Raw genomic sequence first — 7,723 nt, forward strand, 5'->3', positions numbered from 1 at the left:
ATATTTTGTAATTAGTTTTGTGTTGTGAAATACTTTAAAAAAAACAAAAAGTGAATGAAAAAAAAAACAAAAAAAGAAAAAAAAAGAAGTGATGATTAGCCACCACCCTAGCAATTAAACAAGCTTGGGGGTGTGTTTTTATTTTGATTCATTCATGGTTTGTAATATGGGGCCATAGTTAGAAACCTCTTTAGGTTTTTTCTTAATGATATACATTTTAGTTTAGGTTAAATTGCAAAATACTTCTAGTTCTTTCTATGCCTTAACTTTATGTCAAAATCCTTGAGACTTGTAACGTTAGGAAAGTAGTGGAAGCCATTCTCGGTGGAGGGAATTGATTCACAAGCATATGGATAGGGTACTATTTCATTGAGATGTCAAGTGTCTTATAACCCGCTTTATCTATGTTTTTCCAGCTCCTTCGAGGAGTCAAGAGACACTACCATTAGGGGGGATTGGAATTTTGTGATGGGGACGCGGTAAGATGTGTTGAATGGGCCTAGGTTGAGTATTTTTGGGAGGGTTATCTAGGCCTTGACTAGTCATAACTGTGGTTGATCTTAGGCATATACCTCATGCTCAAATTTTATTACTTAAGGATTCTTGTATCTATGCATGTACTTTTCTTTCAGCAAATTGATTTTTTGTTTTGTTATTGTGCAATGTGAATTGCTTGAGGACAAACATTTGGCTAGCTTGGGGGGATTTGATTAGTGGTTTATTTGAACACTTATTGTGTTGATTTAAACCCGGTCTTGCAATCTTTTCCCTTCTTTGTAACCCATTTTTGAATGAAAATGCCGTATCTTGGCTTCGCCCCCTCTTTGTGTGTGTTTGTCAATGTTTTGCAGGTATTATGTCTCAATTTAACAAGCCCTCAAAGCCTCAAAGGATGTTCAAGGCTCGAAAGCAAAAGAAAGTAGAGCCCGCTCCAGGAGGAGCGGGTGTGCACCTCTCTTGGAGAGGGTGCTCCTCAACTTAAGCCACATTCAGCCACAACACTGAAGTAAGGAGGAGCAAGCGTGCTCCCACCTTGGAGCGGGTGCTCCTCCCATTGAAGATCTAACTCCGACTTAAGCTGCAGTAGGGAGGAGCGGGCGTGCACCCTCATTGGAATGGGCCATTGAAGATCAATTTCGCCATATGATGTGGAGCAGGGGAGCGGGCGTGCACCTATGAGGAGCGGGCGCTCCTCCTAGGCAGTTTCGAATCTGCAATTTTCTGAAGCTAGCAAGAACAGGCGTGCAAGACCTATGTGTAGGAGTTTATAGGTACTGTTAAGAGAAAAATCATGAATCATATTCAATCAAGGACCTAATCCAAAGATCGCATGCATAACACTCAAGACCTATAATCCTTACTTTGAAGCGTGAATTCCACGTAGCAATTTGACAAGCAAATCAAGGAGATAATAGAGTCCCAAGCGTTGCTCCTCTACTTAATCCACGAGCTTTGAACGAGCCGTCCACCAATACTAGATTGGTCGAGTAATTGAGGAATACCGCGATCACCACCTTTAATGGACTAACCGACCACCACGATCCACCACCACCACGAACCACCACACTGGCGCCGAGGGAGGAGAGAGTGTCGTGAGAGAGAGGAGAGTTTGAGAGGGCGAGGTCTCGTGTTTGCTAATTAGCGTTTGATCAAATTGATTACTGAATTGCTTCTCTGCAAACCCTAGGCACCTAGTTTATTTATAATCATATTACAATCCAAAACCCTCCAATCCTCTCCATATGGTCTGCCATACTAGGGGATGAGGCCCATCATGGGCCTCGTCCTCTTGTGCTCGATATATGCCCTTTGTGTGACCTTATAAGATCCGTCCAATTGGGCTTTAGGCTATTTTACTAGCCCATAAATTATTAGTACCTCTAGCTATGATAAAACGACGACCCAAATGTCCGAACTTAATTATCTCCATAATTTAATCCATTTATATATCTAGTAATTGCAGACGACGAAAACATAAATCCTTCAATCTCCCACTTGTCTAAGACAACACTAGTGGAAAAAATGCTATCCGTAACGGGCAAAAGCAGCCTATCCGTAACAAACCGTAGCCATTACGAATGTAGCCATTACGGATAGCAAATGTTATTTGTAACGGGCAAGTGCCCGTTACAAATAGTAGTTATTCGTAACAGGCAAAACAAGTGTCCGTTACAAATAAGTAGTTATTCGTAACGGGCAGAACAAGTGTCTGTTACAAACAACAAAGTTTTTCGTAACGGGCATCCACAGGCCATTATTCGTAACTGACACATGTTTTTCCCGTTAAAAATAACGGGATTATTTGTAACGGGCACATTCTACCCATTACAAATCCTGTGAGATCGAATTAAAAAAAAAATCACATGTTGTACTCTTACAACTAGCTTGCATTACACAATTATTTTATCAATTAATTAAGATACATATTTTATACAAGTTATAGTATACACTCCATATATATTCAGCAAAAGTTTGCTTTCATCAATTATTACCTAATAATAACTAAAACTTAAAACAAAGAAAAAACAAATCTCAATTTTAATAATAATAATAAAAGTTTACTTAAGACTACACTAAGATTTAAATTATTTTCCTCTAAATTAGTGTTGAATAATTTACATCTTCCATCATTTTTCCGAGTAGCTGCAACTTTGATTTTAATTCCGATAATGCCTTAGGAACCTGCAACAAAATCACCATGCATTAACAACTAATCAACTAGCATGCATTATTTGCTTGGAAGATAGCGCAGTGAAGTTAGAAAGCATGAAATGAAAAGGCAGAAAGAAGAATCACAAAAATTGGAAAATAGTGACAAAGAAATTTCCTAAAATGTGTTTGATGTGAAGATTAAAGAGAAAGGAAGAGATGGAGAATGATATATCTGTTTTTCTTTATATGCATAGATGTAAAATTGGGGAATAAACCAAACCAACCTGCCTCTCTACCTCCCTTTCCCCCTCTCTTCCATTACTGTCAACTTATCTTTAAGATTCATTAAGAAGTCAATATCTTAAATCCAACTAAAAACACTGACCAAGCTCGACTATCATCACTATTCAGTTGCAAATTTCTAGTACCGATGCATGATATTAACAGCAAGTTAACAATGACTTCTTCATCACTAAACTTACTATAATTCCATCTCTTAAGAAAAATGTCTACTTGCATGTGTGAAACTTTGCCCTAGATTCAATATATTACAATATAAATCAGAGTAAACCAAATAAATTAATGCAAGGGGATAACTTCAAGAAATATATATGTCACTTACAAAGATCAATGTATAGATGATACTTCTGTTGGAACAAGAAGTTCCAATATGAATATGAGTAACAGAGCAAGAAATATCCACTACAAAAACAATAAACCGGCATACAACATTGAAAATTATTGTTCATCCATAGCATAAATGAAGCAAAATACTTTGCATTGTTATAATTTGAAGCTCGTATTGTTATAATTCATATGCTCAATATACACAGGATTTAATCAGATTACTCACCAGAATAATAGAAAACTGACGTCTCATTACCATCCTTAACAGATAAGCAATTACCAAAACCTGTAAATGTAAAGAAAAAAAATAAGATATGGTGTTCTTGTGAATGTAATGAATTGACCCTCAGTTATATCAAGTTTTAATGACAAAAATGTAAGTAAATGTTTTATCAAAATATTGAAGCATTTATTAATGCCCGAATTTTCACGATTCAGATAAATACCATTTGTAGTGGATCACCTTGAAAGATCATTAATTCATGTTTGTTTCATCTGATGTCATCGTAGGACAATTCAATTGAGCTTCCGCCTAGTCCTGCATCCATATGAAGTAGCTATCAAGAAGAATTTTGGAAGCCAATAGACCATACCAGTCCAGCATCAATCTCTGACGTGACCTCAGTAGAAGATCACAGTGTGGGCAATGTTTTTAAAGACAATAAATAGTTTTTTCAACTCATTTCGAAGTACTCAAACCACTAAAAACCATTCTTTAAAATAACTAATATATTATTTTTAAATTTTTTATTAAACACACGCATAAATAGCACTGAAATAAGTTAAAAATATGTAAACAAATTTTTATTACAGTTTCTGCATTATTAATCTCATTTTATATGCAACGAAGTTTCGTAGTTCTTGTTTTCCATCACCACATTTTCTTGTCAGTAAATCTTATAAAAGTTCATAAACGAACATAAAGATAATAAACAGCAAACTGAATTGAAAAGTCTGGATTACCAGCCTAGCAACGAATAGTGTCTAGTATGGATCTTCGGTGGCATTTGGTTCACTTTTTGGATCATCTGCCATGTACAATAATGAAATTTTCACTTAATAAAAAAAATAAAAATAAAGATAAACAAAACAGTGCAAGATTTACACGGGGATTACATTTCTCTATCTGTTTTGCAGCCTTTGCAGCACCTTTTCTCCAATCGTAATTGGTGAACACTGGCTCTCCTTTGGCTTTGCACATGGAGACACAACATAGAAATATAGAGTACTCAGACACCAACACAGCAAGCAACTTTAAATAAAAATTGTTTCACCCGAGTTCAAATGGAGAAGGATGGACAAGCACAAAACACTCAAAAAGCTCAAAGTGCTAGATCAACAAGACCAGTTTTAATGTAGCATTCAAATCAAACAAAATTTTTTATAATTTGCTCAGCCACTAACACAGATATATTTTATCGGAAGCAACCAGCCATGGTTAGAATTAACAGACAGTTTTCTATAATTGAACAGTAAAATCACAAAAAAACAACTAAATAAAATCGAAAAAAGGCCTTATACTTTCAGCACAAGAAATTTCAACCAAAATTATTTAACTACCTCTCATCACAAGAAAAAAAAAAAGGGTTCATTGAATCTGACTTTATTATAATTAGCATAATCAAGCTATGACGAGATTCATATATATATATATATGCACATATAATTCAAATTCTAACAAAATTATTGCAATTATGTAAAATCAATTATAGATCCTACAACAATATCAAATTTAGCACATTATAAATTTTAAACAACTGCTTCCCAGTATTCTTAAATGTCCCCGCGAAGCTCTCATCAACATCCTCACCTGTTAAGCGCAAGAGATGCAAAAAAGTCCTGCCATTCGGATCTCTGAGGTAGGATGATTGAGGGCAATATCTAAGTATATCTTGTACAACCTGATATTGACCAGACCTTGTTGCACTCAGTAAAGGTGTAAGGCCTTCATTATCTCGTGTATATGCTGCTTTACTGTTTTTGTCAATTAATTTATACACAAACTTGTCTGCATCATCATCATCTGCATGATTTTTAAGATTACCAGTTACAAACAATAATACCGAGTACATGTTATGTATAGATGTTTTTTAATAGTTGAGGTACCTACATATTCAAATTCAGCAAATATACTAAATTAAAATCGAAAACAGGCTTTATACTTGCAGCACTGAAATTTCAACCTAAATTTAGCATCAAAATCTTGGCCCAATCCATTTAACTACTTCTCATCACAGAAGAAAAAAAAGGGTTCATTGAATCCGACTCTATTAGAATTAGCATAATCGAGGTTCATATATATATATATATGCTCATTATATTCAACTTCTAAAAAAATTATTGCAATTACGCAAAATCAATTATAGATCCTACAGCAATATCAAATTTAGCAAATTATAGATAATAAATAAATAAAAAGGCAAAACTCAAAATTTGGTAAATTACTCAAGCAAACACAGAAAATATAATGTTCAACAAAACAAACCATACATAACCATAAATTGTGTACCTAAAACCAGTCAATAAGATAGAAAAATAGCTGACATAATTTGACAAAATAAGCTGAAACAAACGACGAAAATCTAAAACCGAACACAATAACTGATAAGGACGCTCTAATTTCATCCCGACCTTCTCCAGCTCCTCTGCCGCCAGTGTTTCAACCGGCAAACACCTTGTCATAGCTTGCCGGGATTCTAGATTAATGTAAAATGTGATGAAATCAAGGGTTTATGGATTACATGAGATGGTGGGGTTTGGGTAGAAGAAATCAATTTTCGCCCAAAACTTTTGGTGAAGGAAGATCTTGATACCATGGATCTCCATATCTCTCCTCTCTCCTCTTTCTCTCGATTTTTGCAAGCGTGGGCTATGCAACAAGGTTGAACCGTTGGAGAAGGGTTTTTGGGGGGCTAGTCGTCCTGTGTTGGATGAATTAAAACGGAAGAGAGAGAATAACTGGAAAGTTGAGTAGGGCTAGAGAAATTTGAGTAGGGCTAGAGAAATTTGAGTAGGCCATTTTTATTAGATTTTGATTGGGTTTAGGGATTGGATCTTGAAGTGACGAGAGATGAGGGAAGATACGAGACTACGAGAGAGTGGTGGAACGTCGTTCGATGGTGGAGACGGGAGATGAGAGATGAGGGAAGAGAGAGACTGTGATTGAAAGAGAGGAAAAGTAATTTTAAAGGGAGGAAATGTTATGCATTTAGAAATGCATAACAAAGGATATTCATGTAATTATGTATATGTACAAACGAATAAATATTCTGATATCATTGGATGATTAAATGGTACCATTAAATATACAGTGATACTATATGTGCACATAATGGTATTATATATGCATTCAGTTGTACTAGATTCATGCGTAAGTAGTACCACTGAGGATTCAATAGTACCATATACTCCCTCCGTTTCAGGTTACTCGCAACAAATTAGGGAATTGCGGACTCCTAGGCAAAAAATCCAAAGCATGTTTAACGAAAAATAAGGGATATACTTAAGTGTTAATCAACCCAAAACCTTACACCAACAATCCACCACCAACATGCTTTGGATTTTTTGCCAACACCTAGTAGGCTAGCACCGCCAGACCACCACCTAGACCATGAAACCACCCAACACCACCACCAAGCACCACCAGTCCAGCACCTACAGCTAGCACTACGAAACCCCCAACACCACCATCTAGCACAACAAAACCACCCGTAACCACCATCTAGTACCACCCACCACCCACAACCCCGATACCCACAACCCACGAAACCCAGAACCACAACCTACAACCCCGAAACCCACCACCCACAACCCCTGAACACCACCCAAAATCCACGAACCCACAACCTCGAAACCCACAACCCACGAACCCAAATCCACCACCCACAACCCCCGAACCCAGATCCACCATCTACAACCCCGAACCCACACCCACATCCACGAAATCCACAACCCACGAACCCACAACCCCAAAATCCACAACCCACGACCTTGAACCCAAACCCGGAACCCCAAAATCCGAAACCCACAACTCTCATCGGCAATTACAAAACAACAAGAAAAGGAAGAGGGTGAAAATGGAGGCGGCCATAAAAAAGGGAAATCGGCAGCGACTTCCGGTGACGGTGGTGTCTCTATGGTTTTGTCATTGCCGGTGAGAGTTATGGATGGTGGGTTGAGATGGGAGAGGAATGGTTTTGGGGGAAAGAATGAAGTTAGGTTAATGTTAGGGTTTAACTTAATTAGTTAAAATCAGTAGTTTAATTAGGGTGTTTAATAAAAAAGGTAAGGGTAATTTTGTAAAATCACACATAAAAACTTACTAAAATAGGAAAGAAAAATTTGTGTTGCAAGTAATGTGAAACAGCCATTTTTGGTAATTGTTGCGAGTAACTTGAAACGGAGGGAGTATAAACTTTCAGTGAACAATCAGCATGTGGTCCCC

General features: G+C 36.9%; 1 long non-coding RNA gene across 6 annotated transcripts; it reads right to left on the bottom strand.

The window, feature by feature from the left end:
* Positions 1-2,379: 2,379 nt before the first annotated feature.
* On the bottom strand, positions 2,380-6,490 carry LOC110711301. Of its 6 annotated transcripts, none has more exons than XR_002509325.1 (7): positions 5,789-6,490; positions 4,396-5,302; positions 4,243-4,307; positions 3,743-3,817; positions 3,506-3,565; positions 3,275-3,354; positions 2,380-2,682 (listed from the first exon to the last, which is right to left on the bottom strand). It is a non-coding gene; the product is annotated as an uncharacterized LOC110711301 (long non-coding RNA). The 6 variants fall into 6 exon arrangements; XR_002509323.1 differs by having other exon boundaries at positions 3,726-3,817; XR_002509322.1 differs by lacking the exon at positions 3,275-3,354 and having other exon boundaries at positions 3,726-3,817; positions 4,396-4,470; positions 5,090-5,302; positions 5,789-6,485.
* Between the last annotated feature and the right edge of the window lie 1,233 nt (positions 6,491-7,723).

Source organism: Chenopodium quinoa, unplaced genomic scaffold (genome assembly GCF_001683475.1).
Source record: "Chenopodium quinoa cultivar QQ74 unplaced genomic scaffold, ASM168347v1, whole genome shotgun sequence".
NCBI classification, from domain to species: domain Eukaryota; kingdom Viridiplantae; phylum Streptophyta; class Magnoliopsida; order Caryophyllales; family Amaranthaceae; genus Chenopodium; species Chenopodium quinoa.